This window comes from Oncorhynchus gorbuscha, linkage group LG19 (assembly GCF_021184085.1).
Source record: "Oncorhynchus gorbuscha isolate QuinsamMale2020 ecotype Even-year linkage group LG19, OgorEven_v1.0, whole genome shotgun sequence".
Lineage (NCBI taxonomy): Eukaryota > Metazoa > Chordata > Actinopteri > Salmoniformes > Salmonidae > Oncorhynchus > Oncorhynchus gorbuscha.
The window spans coordinates 640256-666207 of record NC_060191.1 but is presented as its reverse complement, the minus strand read 5'-3'; the positions used below and the strand labels follow the sequence as shown (position 1 = coordinate 666207).

Sequence of the window (25952 nt, the reverse complement as noted above, 5' to 3'; positions counted from 1 at the left end):
TGTTCCAATATCCACTCGCATAGAACCCTTAGAATGTACGGCCAAATCCAATGCTTCTCTCTAAGTGTTGTGCTACACTAATGTGGAGATTGGAACAGAGCCTAGTAGGAAGGCTCAAGTGATAGTCCAGGGAGAGCGCAGGGGAAATGGTGTGGCTGCTTGCAGACATCATACCAGTTGGGAGGATCCCACTTGAACACAGTTCTGCTGCATGGACCAGCTGGCTGCATCAAACACAACCATCCTCCCACCACTGAGGGCACACCACAGCTTGGGGTTCCCATCTCCGTCTGCCTCAGAGTAACTCAACTGGCCTGGATAAACAGAGAGAGAGAGAGACTGTAGTCAGTCACAGCAATTCAGCTTTTATCTGTGAATGTCTACATCAAAATCAAATAGACTAAAAGTTAAATACACAATCCATGGGTCAGCCAGTCGATGGATACTCCCACAGGCATATAGATGATATGTATACGGTATATACTGTAGCTCTGCATTACAACAGAATATGTGGGTTTTTCACTGCCTTTGAGATCATACTATTCTTTTTTTGGCAACTTTTACTTCACTACAGAAAGGAAATAATGTACCTTTTACTCCATACATTTCCCCGGACACCCAAAAGTACTAGTTACATTTTGACAGGAAAATGGTCCAATTCACACACTTATCAAGTGAATATCCCTGGTCATCCCTACTGCCTCTGATCTGAGGGACTCACTAAGCAGAGAACATCCCTAGTTATCCCTACTGCCTGACCTGGAGGACTCACTAAACAGAGAACATCCCTGGTCATCCCTACTGCCTCTGATCTGAGGGACTCACTAAACAGAGAACATCCCTGGTCATCCCTACTGCCTGACCTGGAGGACTCACTAAACAGAGAACATCCCTGGTCATCCCTACTGCCTGACCTGGAGGACTCACTAAACAGAGAACATCCCTGGTCATCCCTACTGCCTCTGATCTGGAGGACTCACTAAACAGAGAACATCCCTGGTCATACCTACTGCCTCTGATCTGGAGGACTCACTAAACAGAGAACATCCCTGGTCATCCCTACTGCCTGATCTGGAGGACTCACTAAACAGAGAACATCCCTGGTCATCCCTACTGCCTCTGATCTGGAGGACTCACTAAACAGAGAACATCCCTGGTCATCCCTACTGCCTCTGATCTGGAGGACTCACTAAACAGAGAACATCCCTGGTCATCCCTACTGCCTGATCTGGAGGACTCACTAAACAGAGAACATCCCTGGTCATCCCTACTGCCTGATCTGGAGGACTCACTAAACTGAGAACATCCCTGGTCATCCCTACTGCCTCTGATCTGGAGGACTCACTAAACAGAGAACATCCCTGGTCATCCCTACAGCCTCTGATCTGACGGACTCACTAAACAGAGAACATCCCTGGTCATCCCTACTGCCTCTGATCTGGAGGACTCACTAAACACAAATGCTTTGTTTGTAAATTATGTCTTGGAGTGTTGGAGTGTTGGAGTCTTGGAGTGTTGGAGTCTTAGAGTGTTGGAGTCTTAGAGTGTTGGAGTCTTAGAGTGTTGAAGTGTACCCCTGTCTATCTGGCAATAAAAATAAAACAATTAGGCCGTCTGGTTCACTATAAGGAATTTGTATAAATAATTTATTTTATCTTTGATACTGAAGTACATTTTTTCCATTTACTTTTGATACTTAAGTATTTTTTTAAACCAAATACTTTTAGACTTTTACTCAAGTAGTATTTTACTGGGTGACTTTTACTTTTACTTCTGTCATTATCTATTAAGGTATCATTACATTTACTCTAGTATGACCATAATACCTTTTCCACCACTGGACGTGGCTGGGGGTTATAACATTTCTTTCACATGGCCCATCAATTTAGACAAGTGTGTCTGGGTAATCGCCATCTAATATTTATTAAGTATTTTTATCTGGACACTTTCTGTTTACCTGGAATTTTTCCATGTTGTTGGCTACTACCACTGTTAATCTTTACTACACTACTCACTGTTTAGCACATGACCTCACATGTGAATCCTTAAATATATGGGTGGAGCTAAGGCTTAAGAGGGTGTGAACAATGCTGAATGGGTGTAGACAAAGGAGAGCTCTCCAAAACATTAAAAACGCCCTTCTCAAAAGTGAGTTTACAAGTTCATCAACTTGCAGAATTACTTTCCCATTGTTCCTCAAAAATGCAGTGAATGATATACCATTTTGTAGCTCTGAGCCTCTACTTTTAACCAATGTAAAAATAAAAAAATGTTGAGCCGGTCAGTGATATATTAAGTTTTGTTGACTCACACTGTACAGTACAACAAGTTCATAAGTTACCACACCTGACAAGTGTGAAGAAATGAGACAAACTTTGACAATACATGTACTCATCTACATAAACAGCTGAGAGTAGACAAACGATTAGGCCTGTCTGGGTGCTTTCCACTAGTGTGTATTTGCAGCCAACTATTACAGCTTCAAAGCTCCTCTGGTTTCCACTCAGATGTGTTAGGACATGCACCATACAGGACATGTTAGGACATGCACCTTCCAGGACATGCACCTTACAGGACATGTTAGGACATGCACCATACAGGATATGCACCATACAGGACATGTTAGGACATGCACCTTCCAGGACATACAGGACATGCACCATACAGGACATGTTAGGACATGCACCATCCAGGACATGCACCATACAGGACATGTTAGGACATGCACCTTCCAGGACATGCACCATACAGGACATGTTAGGACATGCACCATACAGGACATGCACCATACAGGACATGTTAGGACATGCACCATACAGGACATGCACCATACAGGACATGTTAGGACATGCACCATACAGGACATGCACCATACAGGATATGCACCATACAGGACATGTTAGGACATGCACCATACAGGACATGCACCATACAGGACATGTTAGGACATGCACCATACAGGACATGCACCATACAGGACATGTTAGGACATGCACCTTCCAGGACATGCACCTTCCAGGACATGCACCTTCCAGGACATGCACCTTCCAGGACATGCACCTTACAGGACATGTTAGGACATGCACCATACAGGACATGCACCATACAGGATATGCACCATACAGGACATGTTAGGACATGCACCATACAGGACATGCACCATACAGGACATGTTAGGACATGCACCTTCCAGGACATGCACCTTCCAGGACATGCACCTTCCAGGACATGCACCTTCCAGGACATGCACCTTACAGGACATGTTAGGACATGCACCTTACAGGACATGCACCTTACAGAACATGTAAACAGCTTCTATCTTACAAGAAGATACATCAGAGTGAAGATAAGAGACAAACTATGATAGAAAGTCAGCTGTCTGTTTCCCCTCACCTGGTGTGTAGAGTAATAGAGAGTCAGCTGTCTGTTTCCCCTCACCTGGTGTGTAGAGTAATAGAGAGTCAGCTGTCTGTTTCCCCTCACCTGGTGTGTAGAGTAATAGAGAGCCAACTGTCTGTTTCCCCTCACCTGGTGTGTAGAGTAATAGAAAGTCAGCTGTCTGTTTCCCCTCACCTGGTGTGTAGAGTAATAGAAAGTCAGCTGTCTGATTACCCTCACCTGGTGTGTAGAGTAACAGAGTCAGCTGTCTGTTTCCCCTCACCTGGTGTGTAGAGTAATAGAGAGTCAGCTGTCTGTTTCCCCTCACCTGGTGTGTAGAGTAACAGAGAGTCAGCTGTCTGTTTCCCCTCACCTGGTGTGTAGAGTAAGACATGTACAGTCTGTGGGGCTGGGAGGTCTAGTGATGGATTGATCTTGTGTTTCAACGTCTCCAATGTTGTCCTTGGAACCATCACAGGAACTGCTTACAGACAAAACAGAAAGCAGAAAAAAATGACATATCAGAATATGAATCACTTTCCTGATTACAGAAAATCACAATGAATTTCACACACTATTGTTCTTCAGAGGCACATTCGATGTTGTTGATTTAGTTGTATACTTGATCCTTGAACTCCAAGGTTTCCTATAAACTCCTGGACTAAATACATTTTCAAGGATTCTCCATTGAGTTTGTGTTTTAGTCCGGAACCCCACCATTAAACTTACAAATGGTAAAGCTTACAGATGATTTATATGCAACAAAACAAATGGAAAGTGCAACTGGAACAAAATGCATACCTTCATGTTTCACTCTGTCAAAGTAAGCCAGTTTGGAGGCGGCAAATATGGCCTTCTGGGTCTGAAGGCAGCCAACCACAGCATCCATGAGCAAGACGTTAGTCAAAGCCTGCTGCATGTACTGAGGATCCTTAAAGGGAACATGACAACTTACACACACCCTGCCTGTACTGAGGATCCTTAAAGGGAACATGACAACTTACACACACCCTGCCTGTACTGAGGATCCTTAAAGGGAACATGACAACTTACACACACCCTGCCTGTACTGAGGATCCTTAAAGGGAACATGACAACTTACACACACCCTGCCTGTACTGAGGATCCTTAAAGGGAACATGACAACTTACACACACCCTGCCTGTACTGAGGATCCTTAAAGGGAACATGACAACTTACACACACCCTGCCTGTACTGAGGATCCTTAAAGGGAACATGACAACTTACACACACCCTGCCTGTACTGAGGATCCTTAAAGGGAACATGACAACTTACACACACCCTGCCTGTACTGAGGATCCTTAAAGGGAACATGACAACTTACACACACCCTGCCTGTACTGAGGATCCTTAAAGGGAACATGACAACTTACACACACCCTGCCTGTACTGAGGATCCTTAAAGGGAACATGACAACTTACACACACCCTGCCTGTACTGAGGATCCTTAAAGGGAACATGACAACTTACACACACCCTGCCTGTACTGAGGATCCTTAAAGGGAACATGACAACTTACACACACCCTGCCTGTACTGAGGATCCTTAAAGGGAACATGACAACTTACACACACCCTGCCTGTACTGAGGATCCTTAAAGGGAACATGACAACTTACACACACCCTGCCTGTACTGAGGATCCTTAAAGGGAACATGACAACTTACACACACCCTGCCTGTACTGAGGATCCTTAAAGGGAACATGACAACTTACACACACCCTGCCTGTACTGAGGATCCTTAAAGGGAACATGACAACTTACACACACCCTGCCTGTACTGAGGATCCTTAAAGGGAACATGACAACTTACACACACCCTGCCTGTACTGAGGATCCTTAAAGGGAACATGACAACTTACACACACCCTGCCTGTACTGAGGATCCTTAAAGGGAACATGACAACTTACACACACCCTGCCTGTACTGAGGATCCTTAAAGGGAACATGACAACTTACACACACCCTGCCTGTACTGAGGATCCTTAAAGGGAACATGACAACTTACACACACCCTGCCTGTACTGAGGATCCTTAAAGGGAACATGACAACTTACACACACCCTGCCTGTACTGAGGATCCTTAAAGGGAACATGACAACTTACACACACCCTGCCTGTACTGAGGATCCTTAAAGGGAACATGACAACTTACACACACCCTGCCTGTACTGAGGATCCTTAAAGGGAACATGACAACTTACACACACCCTGCCTGTACTGAGGATCCTTAAAGGGAACATGACAACTTACACACACACTGCCTGTACTGAGGATCCTTAAAGGGAACATGACAACTTACACACACCCTGCCTGTACTGAGGATCCTTAAAGGGAACATGACAACTTACACACACCCTGCCTGTACTGAGGATCCTTAAAGGGAACATGACAACTTACACACACCCTGCCTGTACTGAGGATCCTTAAAGGGAACATGACAACTTACACACACCCTGCCTGTACTGAGGATCCTTAAAGGGAACATGACAACTTACACACACCCTGCCTGTACTGAGGATCCTTAAAGGGAACATGACAACTTACACACACCCTGCCTGTACTGAGGATCCTTAAAGGGAACATGACAACTTACACACACCCTGCCTGTACTGAGGATCCTTAAAGGGAACATGACAACTTACACACACCCTGCCTGTACTGAGGATCCTTAAAGGGAACATGACAACTTACACACACCCTGCCTGTACTGAGGATCCTTAAAGGGAACATGACAACTTACACACACCCTGCCTGTACTGAGGATCCTTAAAGGGAACATGACAACTTACACACACCCTGCCTGTACTGAGGATCCTTAAAGGGAACATGACAACTTACACACACCCTGCCTGTACTGAGGATCCTTAAAGGGAACATGACAACTTACACACACCCTGCCTGTACTGAGGATCCTTAAAGGGAACATGACAACTTACACACACCCTGCCTGTACTGAGGATCCTTAAAGGGAACATGACAACTTACACACACCCTGCCTGTACTGAGGATCCTTAAAGGGAACATGACAACTTACACACACCCTGCCTGTACTGAGGATCCTTAAAGGGAACATGACAACTTACACACACCCTGCCTGTACTGAGGATCCTTAAAGGGAACATGACAACTTACACACACCCTGCCTGTACTGAGGATCCTTAAAGGGAACATGACAACTTACACACACCCTGCCTGTACTGAGGATCCTTAAAGGGAACATGACAACTTACACACACCCTGCCTGTACTGAGGATCCTTAAAGGGAACATGACAACTTACACACACCCTGCCTGTACTGAGGATCCTTAAAGGGAACATGACAACTTACACACACCCTGCCTGTACTGAGGATCCTTAAAGGGAACATGACAACTTACACACACCCTGCCTGTACTGAGGATCCTTAAAGGGAACATGACAACTTACACACACCCTGCCTGTACTGAGGATCCTTAAAGGGAACATGACAACTTACACACACCCTGCCTGTACTGAGGATCCTTAAAGGGAACATGACAACTTACACACACCCTGCCTGTACTGAGGATCCTTAAAGGGAACATGACAACTTACACACACCCTGCCTGTACTGAGGATCCTTAAAGGGAACATGACAACTTACACACACCCTGCCTGTACTGAGGATCCTTAAAGGGAACATGACAACTTACACACACCCTGCCTGTACTGAGGATCCTTAAAGGGAACATGACAACTTACACACACCCTGCCTGTACTGAGGATCCTTAAAGGGAACATGACAACTTACACACACCCTGCCTGTACTGAGGATCCTTAAAGGGAACATGACAACTTACACACACCCTGCCTGTACTGAGGATCCTTAAAGGGAACATGACAACTTACACACACCCTGCCTGTACTGAGGATCCTTAAAGGGAACATGACAACTTACACACACCCTGCCTGTACTGAGGATCCTTAAAGGGAACATGACAACTTACACACACCCTGCCTGTACTGAGGATCCTTAAAGGGAACATGACAACTTACACACACCCTGCCTGTACTGAGGATCCTTAAAGGGAACATGACAACTTACACACACCCTGCCTGTACTGAGGATCCTTAAAGGGAACATGACAACTTACACACACCCTGCCTGTACTGAGGATCCTTAAAGGGAACATGACAACTTACACACACACTGCCTGTACTGAGGATCCTTAAAGGGAACATGACAACTTACACACACCCTGCCTGTACTGAGGATCCTTAAAGGGAACATGACAACTTACACACACCCTGCCTGTACTGAGGATCCTTAAAGGGAACATGACAACTTACACACACCCTGCCTGTACTGAGGATCCTTAAAGGGAACATGACAACTTACACACACCCTGCCTGTACTGAGGATCCTTAAAGGGAACATGACAACTTACACACACCCTGCCTGTACTGAGGATCCTTAAAGGGAACATGACAACTTACACACACCCTGCCTGTACTGAGGATCCTTAAAGGGAACATGACAACTTACACACACCCTGCCTGTACTGAGGATCCTTAAAGGGAACATGACAACTTACACACACCCTGCCTGTACTGAGGATCCTTAAAGGGAACATGACAACTTACACACACCCTGCCTGTACTGAGGATCCTTAAAGGGAACATGACAACTTACACACACCCTGCCTGTACTGAGGATCCTTAAAGGGAACATGACAACTTACACACACCCTGCCTGTACTGAGGATCCTTAAAGGGAACATGACAACTTACACACACCCTGCCTGTACTGAGGATCCTTAAAGGGAACATGACAACTTACACACACCCTGCCTGTACTGAGGATCCTTAAAGGGAACATGACAACTTACACACACCCTGCCTGTACTGAGGATCCTTAAAGGGAACATGACAACTTACACACACCCTGCCTGTACTGAGGATCCTTAAAGGGAACATGACAACTTACACACACCCTGCCTGTACTGAGGATCCTTAAAGGGAACATGACAACTTACACACACCCTGCCTGTACTGAGGATCCTTAAAGGGAACATGACAACTTACACACACCCTGCCTGTACTGAGGATCCTTAAAGGGAACATGACAACTTACACACACCCTGCCTGTACTGAGGATCCTTAAAGGGAACATGACAACTTACACACACCCTGCCTGTACTGAGGATCCTTAAAGGGAACATAAAGGGAACATGACAACTTACACACACCCTGCCTGTACTGAGGATCCTTAAAGGGAACATGACAACTTACACACACCTGCCTGTACTGAGGATCCTTAAAGGGAACATGACAACTTACACACACCTGCCTGTACTGAGGATCCTTAAAGGGAACATGACAACTTACACACACCCTGCCTGTACTGAGGATCCTTAAAGGGAACATGACAACTTACACACACACTGCCTGTACTGAGGATCCTTAAAGGGAACATGACAACTTACACACACCCTGCCTGTACTGAGGATCCTTAAAGGGAACATGACAACTTACACACACCCTGCATGTACTGAGGATCCTTAAAGGGAACATGACAACTTACACACACCCTGCCTGTACTGAGGATCCTTAAAGGGAACATGACAACTTACACACACCCTGCCTGTACTGAGGATCCTTAAAGGGAACATGACAACTTACACACACACTGCCTGTACTGAGGATCCTTAAAGGGAACATGACAACTTACACACACACTGCCTGTACTGAGGATCCTTAAAGGGAACATGACAACTTACACACACACTGCCTGTACTGAGGATCCTTAAAGGGAACATGACAACTTACACACACACTGCCTGTACTGAGGATCCTTAAAGGGAACATGACAACTTACACTGCCTGTACTGAGGATCCTATAAGAGAGACATAGTCTTACAAGTATAGACACACAACCTACTACACATTACAATGTACAATGAGTACAGCCAATTAAACAGCGTGGGAGATCACATTAAGTTTGGGAGATCACATTAAGTTTGGGAGATCACATTCGGATAATATAATAAGGACAAAACATAATACTTTCCAGCAGAGCAGAAGGGTGGGACAAGCCTGTACTCCAACGTGGGGCAGCAGGTAGCCTAGTGGTTAGAGCATTGGGCCAGTAACCGAAAGGTTGCTGAATCGAATCCCCGAGCTTACAAGGTAAAACTCTGTCGTTCTGCCCCTAAACAAGGCAGTTAACCCACTGTTCCCCGGTTGGCCCTCATTTAAATAAGAATTCATTCTTAACTGACTTATCTAGTTAAATAAAGGTTAAATAAATAAATAAATACATGTATTCATATCCCTGTAGGAAGCCTGAAGGAAACCATCAGGCCAGAGGGGTGGGACAAGCCTGTACTGTAAGATTAATATCCCTGTAGGAAGCCTGGAGGAAACCATCAGGCCAGAGGGGTGGGACAAGCCTGTACTGTAAGATTAATATCCCTTTAGGAAGCCTGGAGGAAACCATCAGGCCAGAGGGGTGGGACAAGCCTGTACTGTAAGATTAATATCCCTTTAGGAAGCCTGGAGGAAACCATCAGGCCAGAGGGGTGGGACAAGCCTGTACTGTAAGATTAATATCCCTTTAGGAAGCCTGGAGGAAACCATCAGGCCAGAGGGGTGGGACAAGCCTGTACTGTAAGATTAATATCCCTTTAGGAAGCCTGGAGGAAACCATCAGGCCAGAGGGGTGGGACAAGCCTGTACTGTAAGATTAATATCCCTTTAGGAAGCCTGGAGGAAACCATCAGGCCAGAGGGGTGGGACAAGCCTGTACTGTAAGATTAATATCCCTTTAGGAAGCCTGAAGCCTGGAGGCCAGGCCAGGGGGTGGGACAAGCCTGTACTGTAAGATTAATATCCCTTTAGGAAGCCTGGAGGAAACCATCAGGCCAGAGGGGTGGGACAAGCCTGTACTGTAAGATTAATATCCCTTTAGGAAGCCTGGAGGAAACCATCAGGCCAGAGGGGTGGGACAAGCCTGTACTGTAAGATTAATATCCCTTTAGGAAGCCTGGAGGAAACCATCAGGCCAGAGGGGTGGGACAAGCCTGTACTGTAAGATTAATATCCCTTTAGGAAGCCTGGAGGAAACCATCAGGCCAGAGGGGTGGGACAAGCCTGTACTGTAAGATTAATATCCCTTTAGGAGGCCTGGAGGAAAGCATCAGGCCAGAGGGGTGAGACAAGCCTGTACTGTAAGATTAATATCCCTTTAGGAAGCCTGGAGGAAACCATCAGGCCAGAGGGGTGGGACAAGCCTGTACTGTAAGATTAATATCCCTTTAGGAAGCCTGGAGGAAACCATCAGGCCAGAGGGGTGAGACAAGCCTGTACTGTAAGATTAATATCCCTTTAGGAAGCATCAGGCCAGAGGGGTGGGACAAGCCTGTACTGTAAGATTAATATCCCTTTAGGAAGCCTGGAGGAAACCATCAGGCCAGAGGGGTGAGACAAGCCTGTACTGTAAGATTAATATCCCTTTAGGAAGCATCAGGCCAGAGGGGTGGGACAAGCCTGTACTGTAACATTAATATCCCTTTAGGAAGCCTGGAGGAAAACCATCAGGCCAGAGGGGTGGGACAAGCCTGTACTGTAAGATTAATATCCCTTTAGGAAGCCTGGAGGAAACCATCAGGCCAGAGGGGTGGGACAAGCCTGTACTGTAAGATTAATATCCCTTTAGGAAGCCTGGAGGAAAGCATCAGGCCAGAGGGGTGGGACAAGCCTGTACTGTAAGATTAATATCCCTTTAGGAAGCCTGGAGGAAACCATAAGGCCAGAGGGGTGGGACAAGCCTGTACTGTATGATTAATATCCCTGTAGGAAGCCTGGAGGAAACCATCAGGCCAGAGGGGTGGGACAAGCCTGTACGATTAATATCCCTTTAGGAGCCAACCGATCTTATACTTTTTTCATAATAGGGTAATAAAAGAACGTGACATGTTTTTCAAGACTATGAATAACCACAGAACGCATTCAGGAGGGTGAAATGGACTATGCTAATATTTCTACCCACACGTTCCACAAAGTGTTTAACAGAAGTCACTGCACTGCTTAACAGATTTGCAGCGCCACCGAAAAGCTAGCAATTCCATGGTGCGGGTTGGGGGACTTCAAGCTGAAGGGGTTAGTTTAATGAATTCAACTTGGTTACATTATACCCTATTGAATGCAGCACTAGTCTTGGAGATCCAGCGTATATCCTACCTTGTGGTCGTCTGCCATCGTCCTCCCAGCCCACATCTCTCTGACCATGAGATTCCACAGGTCACACGCAGACTTCAGGTTGGCCTCAAACACCTCCTTCCTCAGACTGCACTTGATCTTCAGAGACGGGATCCTCAGCAGCAGGAAAGGAGCAAAGGAGATTTTCACCTCCTGACAGAGACGAGAGGGAAAGGCGGATATCTAGTCAGCTGGACAACTGAATGCATTCAACTGAAATGTGAGAGGATTATCAGATGTGTCATCGTCATCATGGCAGATTTTCATTTGAACAAAGCCAAACATTGAAGGGATTACACTGTAGTCATACCAATGTACCCTTCCATATTATTCATTACGGAGTGAGTTTCCAAAAGTTTCATAGCACTAAGATCATCTTTCATCCATTGCCTATACATGTCAAAGATTATTTTAAGACTACAAAGCTTTTAGAGAACTCATGCCTGAACAGTACTACTACTAGTGCCTAAACATAGAGTAACCACACCTTTATGTCTCTGAACTTGGTGATCTCGATAAACCCAGGCCTCCCGTCAGTGAGCAGGAAGAGCCTCTTCTGTGTCATGGCGATCTTACCCACTCCCTGGTTGGTTTTGACGGAGCAGGACAGCTTGTAGACACACTCGTTGTTGTCCAGGTGCTCCATGACCTCAGCTGGCAGGTGAACATCCTGGGCCTCCACCTCCGTCTCCTTCCAGAAGGTGTAGAACACACGGAACACCTCTGGGTCAATCTGCTTCTGTTGCCCTGGAAACAAGAAGGTGTAGAGCACATGGAACACCTCTGGGTCAATCTGATTCTGTTGCCCTGGAAACAGAGGTAACCTTCTCTTAGAAGAAGGCTTCAGTCTTCAAGGAGCCATTCGTTGTAAGAGTGGTGGTGTAAATGTAAACAAGGCATGACAAGTCTCAGCAGCCTGTAGAGAACATGCTCATCAAACACACATTAAACCCATGCAAATGCATTCCATCATTTTACTTTCATGTTCATGCATGTCATTCAAGCCAATAGAAACAAGCTACTTCAAACAGCATCTATTGTAAACAGGAACCCTGTGTTTTGTCAAAGCAAAGAGCACATTTATACATCTTCCATAGCTGAAGACGCCCCAAGAGACAACAGCCATCCATCTCATATATGATGTCATGGAATGAACGTTAAACCCAAGCAGAGATGAAGATAGAGAGAAAAATAAAGAGAGATGCCACATGAGTCCCGCTGACCAATCATACGATGGGATGCTGCAGACGAACTGGACATTCTTGCTTACCATCCAATGAGGACTCAATGTAAAATACTGATTTGGAGGGACTTCTCATGGCAGAATTCAAACCCAAAGTCACTGAATCCAAAGTCACTCTTACAAGATCCTATTAATAAAGTAAGGATAATCAGATGATACACACCGTGTTCCTAGGCAGAGTGGTACTGTATTTCAAACTGTATTGACAGATTAATCACTCGTTTACTATCATGGGTGATCTTATTGCTATAGTACAACCATACTGTACTGCTCATGTATTTCCATGTCCTGTCAACGAGAGGCCTGACCTCTAACTCACTTACCCACAGTGAGAGCCTCAAACAGTCTATGGATGGTAAGTCTCAACTTACCCACAGTGAGGGCCTCAAACAGTCTATGGATGGTAAGTCTCAACTTACCCACAGTGAGAGCCTCAAACAGTCTATGGATGGTAAGTCTCAACTTACCCACAGTGAGGGCCTCAAACAGCCTATGGATGGTAAGTCTCAACTTACCCACAGTGAGAGCCTCAAACAGCCTATGGATGGTAAGTCTCAACTTACCCACAGTGAGGGCCTCAAACAGCCTATGGATGGTAAGTCTCAACTTACCCACAGTGAGGGCCTCAAACAGCCTATGGATGGTAAGTCTCAACTTACCCACAGTGAGGGCCTCAAACAGTCTATGGATGGTAAGTCTCAACTTACCCACAGTGAGGGCCTCAAACAGTCTATGGATGGTAAGTCTCAACTTACCCACAGTGAGAGCCTCAAACAGTCTATGGATGGTAAGTCTCAACTTCCCCACAGTGAGGGCCTCAAACAGCCTATGGATGGTAAGGCTCAACATACCCACAGTGAGGGCCTCAAACAGCCTATGGATGGTAAGGCTCAACATACCCACAGTGAGGGCCTCAAACAGCCTATGGATGGTGGCGACGTCTTTCACAATCCCAGACTCCTGGATGCGCTTCACAAAGTCCTCCTGCAGCATGTGGGTCTTAGGGAGCTGGAACTTCTTCACATGGTCGTCAGCTTGGACCAGCACCATCTCGTTGTCTGTCTTCACCTTGAAGATGAGCCGCTTGAGCTCTGGCCGCCGGTCCACCTGGGAGAACTCGTCCTTCTGCAGCGAGTCCACTAGCGCCTTTACCAGGTCGGTGGGGAAGATCTCGATGTCCGTCTTGTAGAGGTTCTGGAAGTCGCTGAGGGCGTCAAGACGTTTGGAACACAGCGTGTTCATGAAGCCGCGCAGGTAGAAGTACCTTGGAAATAGAGAAAGGGTTGTATGGAGAGTAGTAGGACTTCACTTATAAATGATTTGTGAAGTATGTATGTAGTGCGTATTGTGACTGATTGGACACACTAACGCGCCCTCTCTCTGTCTCGCCCACCAGGTGCCTCTCGTTGCTATCAGCAGGAGCATTGCCTTTATAAACCTGCTGGTCCGGTCACTATGAGGACTTTTCAAATACCCAATAAAGCCTTTTATTTAAATTTTATAGATGTAGTGTGTTTAAAGTGTGACTTAATAAAATTAATAATCACTATGTTGTAAATGAAGTACCTGGCCAGGAGGGTGGAGTTCTCAGGAGGAACACAGGAGATGGCCTTCCCCAGTAGTATGATCAACTCTCTATAGTAGTTCTGGACATGATGGTGCACCATGGGAGGAGGAAATTCTGGCAGCTTGAAGATCTTCACAGGCTTGGGTGGGATCTTGAAGGCTGTGTAGAAAAAGACAAAGAGTGACACTGCAAACAAAAAGGGTCTACTTTATATGAATCTTCTCCAGCACCACCTCAACATATGTGAAAATGGCGTGTTTCTATGATCTGTAGTAAAATAAGTGAGGAAGATGTGTTTCCAATGACATTATCAACCAATTAGGAGGCAATTAGTAGGTAACAGGGATTATTCCTTCTCATAATTGGTTAAAATCACATGATGCACAACGATGTCATTGGAAACACTTATCTCCCTCTATATGTTTTACTACCGAACATAGAAAGACGCCATTTTAACATATGTTGACGTTGAGGATGAAGTTGAACATTTGTGAAAATTCCTTTTAAGATGAATCTTCTTGTTCACAGAAGTCAAGGCTTAATGACCTACACTTGTCTTTAACCATCTGTCATAAGAGACACGTAACACTAAATAGTTGTGTGTTATAACAGTTTTCATTAGCTGGCAACAACAGACATGACTTGTTATGACATCCATTATGACAGTGTTATGTAGAGTAGTCCAATAGACATTTCAAGTGTAAAGTCAGTGCGTAATGTTACGGAGTAATGTTACTGTAACCGTGTAAAGTTAAACATCACAGTATATGTGTTAATCAGTGGGAAGCTATTATTAGTCCTCCCACTGCAGGTGTTGCAAAATCTGGATTTCCAGAAATCCTGGTTGGGGGATTTCATGCTTCCTCCGTCCTAATTCCACTAATCTTCCAACTGGGATTTCTGGAAAACCTGGGAATTTGGGGGAAATTTCTGGAATTTTGTAACCTTCCTAAAAAAGTTGCTATCTAATACCTAAAAGGGTAGGAGAACCCCTTGAAAAACCATTTTTGGTTCCAGGTAGAAGCCTTTTGGGTTCCATGTAGAACCCTTTCAACAGACAGTTATATATGGAACCCAAAAAAGTGGTCTACCTAGAACCAAAAAGGGTTACACTATGGGGACAACCAAAGAACCCTTTTGGAAACATCTTTTCTAAGAGTGTACTCACCACTTTCAGGGATAATGGTCTTCTTGAGGGAGGTTTGTCTGAGGAGGTTGAGATGGCGTTCCTCTCCCAGGTTGGGGAGGCTCATCCCCAGCCTCTTGTTCAGACGGATCTCTGGGTCGCTGCTATACTTCCTGGCCATTTCCTGCATGGTGGGCCTCCTGGGGTTGTCTGTCATCGCCTTCATTCTGACATCAGACACATATAAAACAGGACTGTATACAATACAATACCCTAAATACCATACAGGACTGTGTACAATACAATACCCTAAATACCATACAGGACTGTGTACAATACAATACCCTAAATACCATACAGGACTGTATACAATACAATACCCTAAATACCATACAGGACTGTGTACAATACCATACCCTAAATACCATACAGGACTGTGTACAATACCCCTAAATAATACAATACCCTAAATACCATACAGGACTGTATACAATACAATACCCTAAATACCATACAGGACTGTGTACAATACCATACCCTAAATGCCATACAGGACTGTGTACAATACAATACCCTAATATACATACAGGACTGAGAACCAAACAAGACCCAGAATACCATACAGGACTGAATACCATACAATACCCTAATATACATACAGGACTGAGAACCAAACAAGACCCAGAATACCATACAGGACTGAATACCATACAATACCCTAATATACATACAGGACTGAATACCATACAATACCCTAATATACATACAGGACTGAATACCATACAATACCCTAATATACATACAGGACTGAGAACCAAACAAGACCCAGAATAACAAACGAGACCCAGAACACCATGCAAGACCTTAAACCTCTCACTGAGTCTCCCCCAATACATATATGACTAGCATGTTTACAGTGGGACTGAATACTATGTAATAGAATTCAATCATTTCCCAAATCACTCCTCCAGTATCCCTAACCAGTCTCTTTCACTTATTTGATCTATTCCAGCACTAACTGGTCAACTAACCGGTCCTAGGCTAACATCAACTAACCGGTCAAGGCTAACCGGTCAACTAACTGAATACCAAGGCTAACTGAATACAACTAACCCTCAAGGCTAACCTGGTCAACAAACCCAGAATAACAAACGAGACCCAGAACTAAGACCTTAAACCTCAACTAATGTCATGTTTGCAGGCTAACCATCAACTAACCAGTCTCTTTCACTTATTTGATCTAAGGCTAACCGGTCAACTAATCGTCAAGGCTAACCGGTCAACTAATCGTCAAGACTAACCGGTCAACTAATCGTCAAGGCTAACCGGTCAACAAATCGTCAAGGCTAACCGGTCAACTAATCGTCAAGACTAACCGGTCAACTAATCGTCAAGACTAACCGGTCAACTAATCGTCAAGACTAACCGGTCAACTAATCGTCAAGGCTAACCGGTCAACTAATCGTCAAGGCTAACCGGTCAACTAATCGTCAAGGCTAACCGGTCAACTAATCGTCAAGGCTAACCGGTCAACTAATCGTCAAGGCTAACTGGTCAACTAATCGTCAAGGCTAACTGGTCAACTAATCGTCAAGGCTAACTGGTCAACTAATCGTCAAAGCTAACTGGTCAACTAATCGTCAAGGCTAACTGGTCAACTAATCGTCAAGACTAACTGGTCAACTAATCGTCAAGGCTAACCGGTCAACTAATCGTCAAGGCTAACTGGTCAACTAATCGTCAAAGCTAACTGGTCAACTAATCGTCAAGGCTAACTGGTCAACTAATCATCGAAGCTCTCAAAACACTGTAAATGGATGGTGGTTCTCGAAGAGAGGTTTGAGAAAAATGCCTCTGCTGTACATTCAAATATTCAACAACAATACAACATCCAACAGACTGGATAACTGGATCAGACTGGTGGAGAAACACTTCCTGTGATGTTAACAAAGCCGGTTTGCAGCGGTGTGTTCTATAAATTAATAATTGGACTGAATTCCATAACATGTCCAGGCAGGTTACCAGCGGTGCCATAACTCAGGCTTCGTTCTAACCATCACTGTACCATCAGGGAGAAAAGTGAGTTGGAGGGTAGGGAAGGGATAAGCAGGAAGGGGATATTGTGAGAGCTTACTTCTGTGTCTCTGAGCGAGTGTTGACTTCCATGCGCGTGAAAGCATCCATCTTCCTATTGAGGCGGTCCTTCAGGAATGAATGAAAGATGTGTGTCTCCAAGACCTATAAGGATACACATGTATAAATTGAGCGTAGGAATCAACCGTACTCTTTATAGTGATCGTGACCTGAGAGGCTACTTCAACATGTACCTTTCTGTAAAAGGGAAGGTCAGCTAGCTCTCTGGTCTTCAGGAACTCTTCACTGTTAAACACTCGGTGTTCATAGTTCAGGTGACCACTGACATCCCTGATGAAAGACAGATATGCAGCAGACCATTAATACACAGGCTACATTAGTGCCTTTAAAGAGCAGGAAATAGAGCATCTTCCTACACCTCAACGGGTTGACTTCCTCCTTACAGGTACAACACCAACATCATCTCACATATGCCACAATTGGCTCTTTCCAGTGTGAGCATTACTCAAGGGAGAGACAGATTTCAATTCACTTGTTGATGTCTGTAAGCAGGAAGTCCACCCGGTGTGTATGATGATGTCATACTTTAAGCCCTGCACCTCAGAAAGAGAGTCTGAACAGCATGACTGACCTGAACATGTTGACAATGAGCTCCAAGGTAACCTTCTGTATTTCCCAGTTCAGGTTCTGCTGCCATTGTCTCCTCAGCATGCGCATCTCATTAACGTCTGTGCCGGCCCCTTGGTGACAAACCTCTAGATCATGTTGTAGCTGGAGGCCCTTCCTCCTGTAGAGCAGCAGGAAAAGAAAAACTGTTGTTCACTCGCTGCAACAAAAACAATGTTATATAAGCATGACTGAGTGATAACTGATGTGATATTCTACCTCTCAATAACCTCATTCTGTGTTATTGAGACAATGGATGTGTCATGTCAGTTGTAGGGGGTTTCAGCACAGAACAGAGCACATAGTCTGCATTGTCTATTTATTCCTCCTGTTATTCTTTTGTTCTACACAGAGTCATGTATTCCTCTGCATTGTCTATTTATTCCTCCTGTTATTCTTTTGTTCTACATGTTTCTCTCTGTATTATTTGTTATTCTATGTATTCCTCCTGTTATTCTTTTATTCTTATGTTATTCATTGTTATGTATTCCTCCTGTTATTCTTTTGTTCTACATGTTTCTCTCTGCATTGTCTATGTATTCCTCCTGTTATTCTTTTGTTCTACATGTTTCTCTCTGCATGTTTGTATTCCTCCTGTTATTCTTTTGTTCATTTTCTCTCTGTGTCTATGTATTCCTCCTGTTATTCTTTTGTTCTACATGTTTCTCTCTGCATTGTCTATGTATTCCTCCTGTTATTCTTTTGTTCTACATGTTTCTCTCTGCATTGTCTATGTATTCCTCCTGTTATTATTTTGTTCTACATGTTGTTCATTGTCTATGTTATTCTTTTGTTCTACATGTTTCTCTGTCTTGTCTATATATTATTATTATTATTATTATTGTTATTCTTTTGTTCTATCTGCATTGTCTATGTATTCCTCCTGTTATTCTTTTGTTCTGCATGTTCTCCTGTTATTCATGTTTCTCTCTGCATTGTCTATTCTATTCCTCCTGTTATTCTTTTTTCTCTCTGTTCTCCTGTTATTCATGTTTCTCTCTGCATTGTCTATGTCTATTCCTCCTGTTATTCTTTTGTTCTACATGTTTCTCTCTGCATTGTCTATGTATTCCTCCTGTTATTCTTTTGTTCTGCATGTTTCTCTCTGCATTGTCTATGTATTCCTCCTGTTATTCTTTTGTTCTGTTTTCTCTCTGCATTGTCTATGTTTCTCTCTGCATTGTCTCTATGTATTCCTCCTGTTATTCTTTTGTTCTACATGTTTCTCTCTGCATTGTCTATGTATTCCTCCTGTTATTCTTTTGTTCTACATGTTTCTCTCTGCATTGTCTATGTATTCCTCCTGTTATTCTTTTGTTCTACATGTTTCTCTCTGCATTGTCTATGTATTCCTCCTGTTATTCTTTTTATTCTACATGTTCTATTTTTCTTTTGTTCTCCTTGTCTATGTATTCCTCCTGTTATTCTTTTGTTATTCTTTTGTTCTCCTGTTATTCATGTTTCTCTCTGCATTGTCTATGTATTCCTCCTGTTATTCTTTTGTTCTACATGTTTCTCTCTGCATTGTCTATGTATTCCTCCTGTTATTCTTTTGTTCTACATGTTTCTCTCTGCATTGTCTATGTATTCTATGTATTCCTCCTGTTATTCTTTTGTTCTGCATGTTTCTCTCTGCATTGTCTATGTATTCCTCCTGTTATTCTTTTGTTCTACATGTTTCTCTCTGCATTGTCTATGTATTCCTCCTGTTATTCTTTTGTTCTACATGTTTCTCTCTGCATTGTCTATATGTATTCCTCCTGTTATTCTTTTGTTCTACATGTTTCTCTCTGTCTATTTTTCTATGTTTTCTATGTATTCCTCCTGTTATTCTTTTGTTCTACATGTTTCTCTCTGCATTGTCTATGTATTCCTCCTGTTATTCTTTTGTTCTACATGTTTCTCTCTGTATTGTCTATGTATTCCTCCTGTTATTCTTTTGTTCTACATGTTTCTCTCTGCATTGTCTATGTATTCCTCCTGTTATTCTTTTGTTCTACATGTTTCTCTCTGCATTGTTGGGAAGGGCCCACAAGTAAGCATTTCACTGTTAGTCCACAGTTCTTGTTTATGAATCATGTGACGAATACAATTAGATTCTGAAATGGCACCCTATTCCCTATATAGTGCACTACTTTTTAACAGTGCCCATATTAGTACATTATTCCCTGGTAGGGCACTATATAGGGAATAGGGTGCCATTTGGGGGGGGGGGGGGGGTCCTACCGCTTGGTAAAACACTCTGCAGAAACGAAGGGGACGTCTGGTAGGTCGACAGTCTCTGAGCAGGAAGAAGACACTGTTCCATCATCAATATTAATCAAGATCAGGTCGTCTGTTTCCTGTCACAGAGAATAGAGAGTTCCAAAAACATTCAAAAGTCAAAGCTTTTCTTTCTCCAACTGCTATGACATTTCAACTGTTTGGAAACGGAACAAGACAGTACAACCAAGAAGTAGGTCTAAACACTGTTTATGGACAGTTGGACACTTGACGCAACGGCGTCATGAAAGTCATATTGTTGTCCGACATCAAATTACACAAAGACAAAACCATGGTTATATAAAGGATGTACCAAGGTTGCAATAAAGAAACTACTACTACTATTACAAAGCCTCCTACCGCAGCAACCTCCTCAAAGTGGTTGAGGTGGCAGCCCATGAGGAAGGCGGTGGGGGCCATGACGAAGTCCAGCATCTGGGCTGAGAGGATGGGCACGTAGGGATGCTGCCAGTGGAGGGGGTGGATGTAGAACATGAAACACTCTGCCACCAGGGTGAGGCGGGCCCAGTCAGCTGAGAAGAACACTACCCTCTGCTCCATCAGAATACCAGTGATGATCTGGGCAAACCAACACAGGGTCAGGGGTCAATAGAACCAGAGGAGAGGAGAGCAGGGTAGGGTAGAAAGAGCAGAGCAGAGTAAAGTAGAGCAGAAAGAGCAGAGTAGAGCAGAAAGAGGAGAAGTACCAGAGTAGAAAGAGTATATCAGAGCATAGTAGAGTAGAGCAGAGCAGAAAGAGCAGAGCACAAAGAGCAGAGCAGAAAGAGTAGAGGAGATCAGAGCAGAGTAGGGTAGAAAGAGCAGAGCAGAGTAAAGTAGCGCAGAAAGAGCAGAGTAGAGCAGAAAGAGAAGTACCAGAGTAGAAAGAGTAGATCAGAGCATAGTAGAGTAGAGCAGAGCAGAAAGAGCAGAGCACAAAGAGCAGAGCAGAAAGAGTAGAGGAGATCAGAGCAGAGTAGAGTAGAAAGAGTAGAGCAGAAGGGGAGGTGTAGAGCAGAGTAGAGCAGAAAGAATATAGCAGAATAGAGTAGAAAGAGTAAAGCAGAAAGAAAAGAGTAGAGCAGAAAGAGCAGAAATGTTGAGCAGAAAGAGTAGAGCAGAGTATAACAGAAAGAGCAGAGCAGAAAGAGAAAGTAGAGCAGAAAGAATGGAGCATTGCAGAGTAGAGCATAACAAAAAGAGCAGAGTAGAGCAGAGCAGAAAGAGTAGGGCAGAAAGAGCAGAGTAGAGCAGAGCAGAGAATAACAGCAGAGTAGAGCATTAAGAGTAGAGTAGAAAGAGCAGAGTAGAGCAGAAAGAGTAGAGTAGAGCAGAAAGAGCATAGTAGAGCAGAAAGAATATAGTAGAAAGAGTAGATCAGAGTATAACAAAAAGAGCATAGTAGAGCAGAAAGAATATAGTAGAAAGAGTAGATCAGAGTATAACAGAAAGAGGAGAGTAGAGCAAAGTAGGGCAGAAAGAGCAGAGTAGAACGAGTAGAGCAGAAAGAGTAGAGCAGAAAGAGGAGAGCAGAGTAGAGCAGAGTAGAAAGAGTAGATCAAAGCAGAGTAGAAAGAGCACAGTGGAAAGAGTAGAGCATAAAGAGGAGAGTAGAGCAGAAAGAGGAGAGCAGAGTAGAACAGAAAGAGCAGAGCAGAAAAAGCAGTGTTGTTGCCAGGCAGGGCAGAAGTCAAAACATCACTCCGAACACTTCAGTTGAATGGCTCATCGTAGAAAATGCTGTTACCCGTCTGAACATAACTCTCTACTCACCTGTAAAATCTGTTTGGATCTAAAGCACAGGAAGGGCAAATGGAGGTCCAGGTCTACAGCGGGGTGTTCCTTATCCTCTCTGGAAGGCAGTACGATCATCAGGGGTCTCAGGTTGAACAGCTGGGCACAGTCAGGGGTGAGCACATCATCAATATCAGTACACAAGAAGGAAGAAGGAAAAGGTGTTGGTGGTAGTAGTAGTTTGTATTATTGTTTGGGTCATTTTTATTCTGACTGTAGGATGGAGAGAGGGGGGAGAAATGAAGGACCAAGGAAGAATCAAACCCCAACAATGCATAGTCCATGTAGAGTGAGTGGTGTTCAAATAACAACCAACCACTGGCACGTCAGGTAGCCTAGCAGTTTGGATAGATGAACTGGATAACATAAAGCAGCTCACCACATGTAGTTGTCCAGGGGTGGAATGGGCACTAGAGACAGTTTGGCTGCAAAGTCCTTCACCCTCTCTTCAGACAACCTGCATGATCTAAGCTGCACCAGCAAACTACAGAAGTGTACAGAAGAGAATGATTTAAGAAACAACAACACACATAGACAGGCTGTATTGAAGACGTATTGACCCTTACCAAGACAGACAGTCCTTCAAAGCATTGTAATAAGGATGCTTGGATATGACACAGATGGCAAAAGCAGTGTAGAGCTTAGTGGTCCTGGTGGACGACCAGTGTCCATTCGGATAGAACACTGACCCTTCCTACGAGGACAGAAGTGACAAATCAACGGTGTGAAGCATTGAGTCTTTCACAGGAAGGAGCGCCATAGAGAAACATTTAACACGGCTTTGTTTTGCACAGCTTTATAATGAAAAGGATCACACGTTTATGCAGGAGAATAAAAAGGAAAGACTCCCACCTGAAATGGTCTACAACACTGAACAACCACTCCATGGGTTTGGTTACCGAACACATCCGTGAAGACTAGAAAGTGAAAACGCTCTTCTTTTGGTTCATTTGTTACTTGAAGCCCCCCTGATTTGAGAAAAGTAAGGATTATTTATATCCCTCTATTGTTAGACAGTGCATTGGGCGATGTCTTTGAGCTAATGTTTTAACGACATTGTACATAGGGATGTCTGTCAGCCTTCATTTTGGTGTGGTGTTTACCTCAGGTCATCTTTATAATCACAACAATGACACATATAACTGGCCATCAGCCTCACAATATACCTCTACCTGGAAAGCAGAGTTGGGGCAGGGCCATGAGGTCGATGTCCTTGGGGACGCTGACATCCTCCGTGACAGTGGCCCCCTCACTGCTCCCGGCCCCTCCAGGCCCACTAGGAGCCACCACTAGCCTCTCCTTCTTCTTGATGAAGGAGCGTCTGCACTGGACTCGACTGAAGGTTCTGGGGACACCAGACTCATCTGCATTCTCTTTGGTCACAAACGGAGGTACGTGGACTTGCAAGACCTCTGGGTCTAAAATAAGGAGGTCTGTTGTGCTGTTGCCCTGCTGTAGAGACTAAACAGAACCATCCATGTTAACCTCCATTTTACATTTATAATCCACGATCCAGCTCAGCTCTCTAATAAACTCTGTATTAAAAAAAGACATTTGCTGATTGGCATTACCTGGTAGACATCCTTGAGTTTATCCCCAGAGGCTCCGACAACAACACATGCTTCCAGTAGCCCTGAGGGAAGATGGTCTGCCATCAGAACCGGTCCTTCCTCCTCTGTACATCAGGCTCACAGTGGTGGAATCACATCCAAGCATGGGATTTGTGCTTTGGAGGAGGGAGCGAGAGAGAGAGAGAGAGAGAGAGAGAGGGAGCCAGAGACAGAGAGAGACAGAGAGAGACAGACAGAGACAGACAGAGAGACAGAGAGAGAGAGAGAGAGACAGAGAGAGACAGAGACAGACAGACAGAGACAGACAGACAGAGACAGACAGAGAGACAGACAGACAGACAGACAGACAGACAGACAGACAGACAGACAGACAGAGACAGAGAGACAGAGACAGAGAGAGAGAGACAGAGACAGAGATTGTTCTTCAGAAACATGAGTCACACTCCTTAGCTTCTTCATTTGGGCAAGTTGTTATACCCTTGATCACAGCAGCTGGCTAACAAGATAAAGAGCACATGACATCCTGCTTATTATATTATATCACCTTTTAATAGATATTTACAACAACAAGCCAAGAGGCTCGCAGGCTGGAAACACAGCTCACCTGATCACTACTAGGAAAATAAACCAAATTGGAGAGTCCGCTGCTCTGAGAAACCATTAAAAAAGGTGTCATCAAAAGCAACTATGGCATCACCTCACCGAACAACAAAGCAGAGTTGGAGGAAATGCAGCTGTAGCTTGTCTCCTTTGTAAAGGCAGCCACCTCAGGAGATACAAGATAAACACCCTTTAATTGAATTTCCCTGCTTGAGGGGAATTTCTGGGCAAATTGGTTTCATGTGTGCTGAAGATACCCTTCAATAGGTCACTGAGAAAACTCAATTGAGGAGTGGCACAGTTCACTTTATGATTTGGTGGATGGGTGGGTGGCCTAGTGCTGCTCTATTGAAAATAAGTGCCTTTTTAGATTAAACAAAATATGTAATTTCAAAAACGTAGTAACTGCACTCATATCCCTTTGGCATCTACATAGAGGTGTGACTTTCTAATGGGCGGTCTGAAAAGCGACCTGTCACCAGTTCCTGCATAGCTTCGCATATTATACACATGCAACACGTCATTATAGCTGCAGAACTGAAACCATGAAATGTTTTATGTGATTTCAGCAGTTTATGTCACAAGTCCTTTGCAGTTGTAATCTGAACTAGACGATTAGAAGCAGCACTAAAATGAATGCGTTACAGTGAAATAGGCTGAAATCGGACACTCCTTTTGTCTGCTTAATCCCCTTATCTCCCCATATTCCCAGCCTTTTCAGTACTGTTTGACTGACATACAATGCATTTAGTTTCCATTGATCAATTGGTGTCTCTGGAAAACTTGGCAACATTGATTTACCTCCGCATTCTTTCCATACAAGCCATACTGAAAGAGCCAAGATCCCTTTATAGGCCAAGAGCATGTGATGATCAAATTCCATGTGGTGTGTCATTCAATAGCTGCCGTGCATATATCACTGTCAAAGCATATTCATGTTTCCGTAAAAATATAGAAGGCCGCTCAGCTACACATAAACATGTCAATTGTCAAAACAGAAAGTTAGTCTTTACCTGATTTATTTCAAATGCCAATGAATGATCTTCACCAACCTGTTGGTCCATCGGTAATCCAAGATCACGGGCCAAAGTCACTGACATTCGTTTCAATTCATTTGTAGCCACCGAAAGACACAATCAAAACACCTTTGTAAACAATGTAGTTGAATTGACCTTCCCAGGAAATGCTGTTATCTGTCTGACTGCGATTAACAGCGTGCTGCTTCCTGCTTTCTGAAAGGATACAAAATCATGCGTACTGGAAAAATGCAGTTGCCCCTACTTTTGTAAAGAATTCAAAACCTCGTGCATTCTAATTTGCTGTCGTAGAAGTTAAGAAGCTGCATTGCCTACTTAACAAAACTGCTATAATAAATTGTCAGAAGACTCATTCAGTTTCTCTATCGA

At 44.0% G+C, this 25952-nt stretch overlaps 1 pseudogene; it reads right to left on the bottom strand.

Annotated features, from left to right (window-relative positions):
• Positions 1 to 25952, bottom strand: part of LOC124005294 — a 28955-nt pseudogene extending 3003 nt beyond the window's left edge.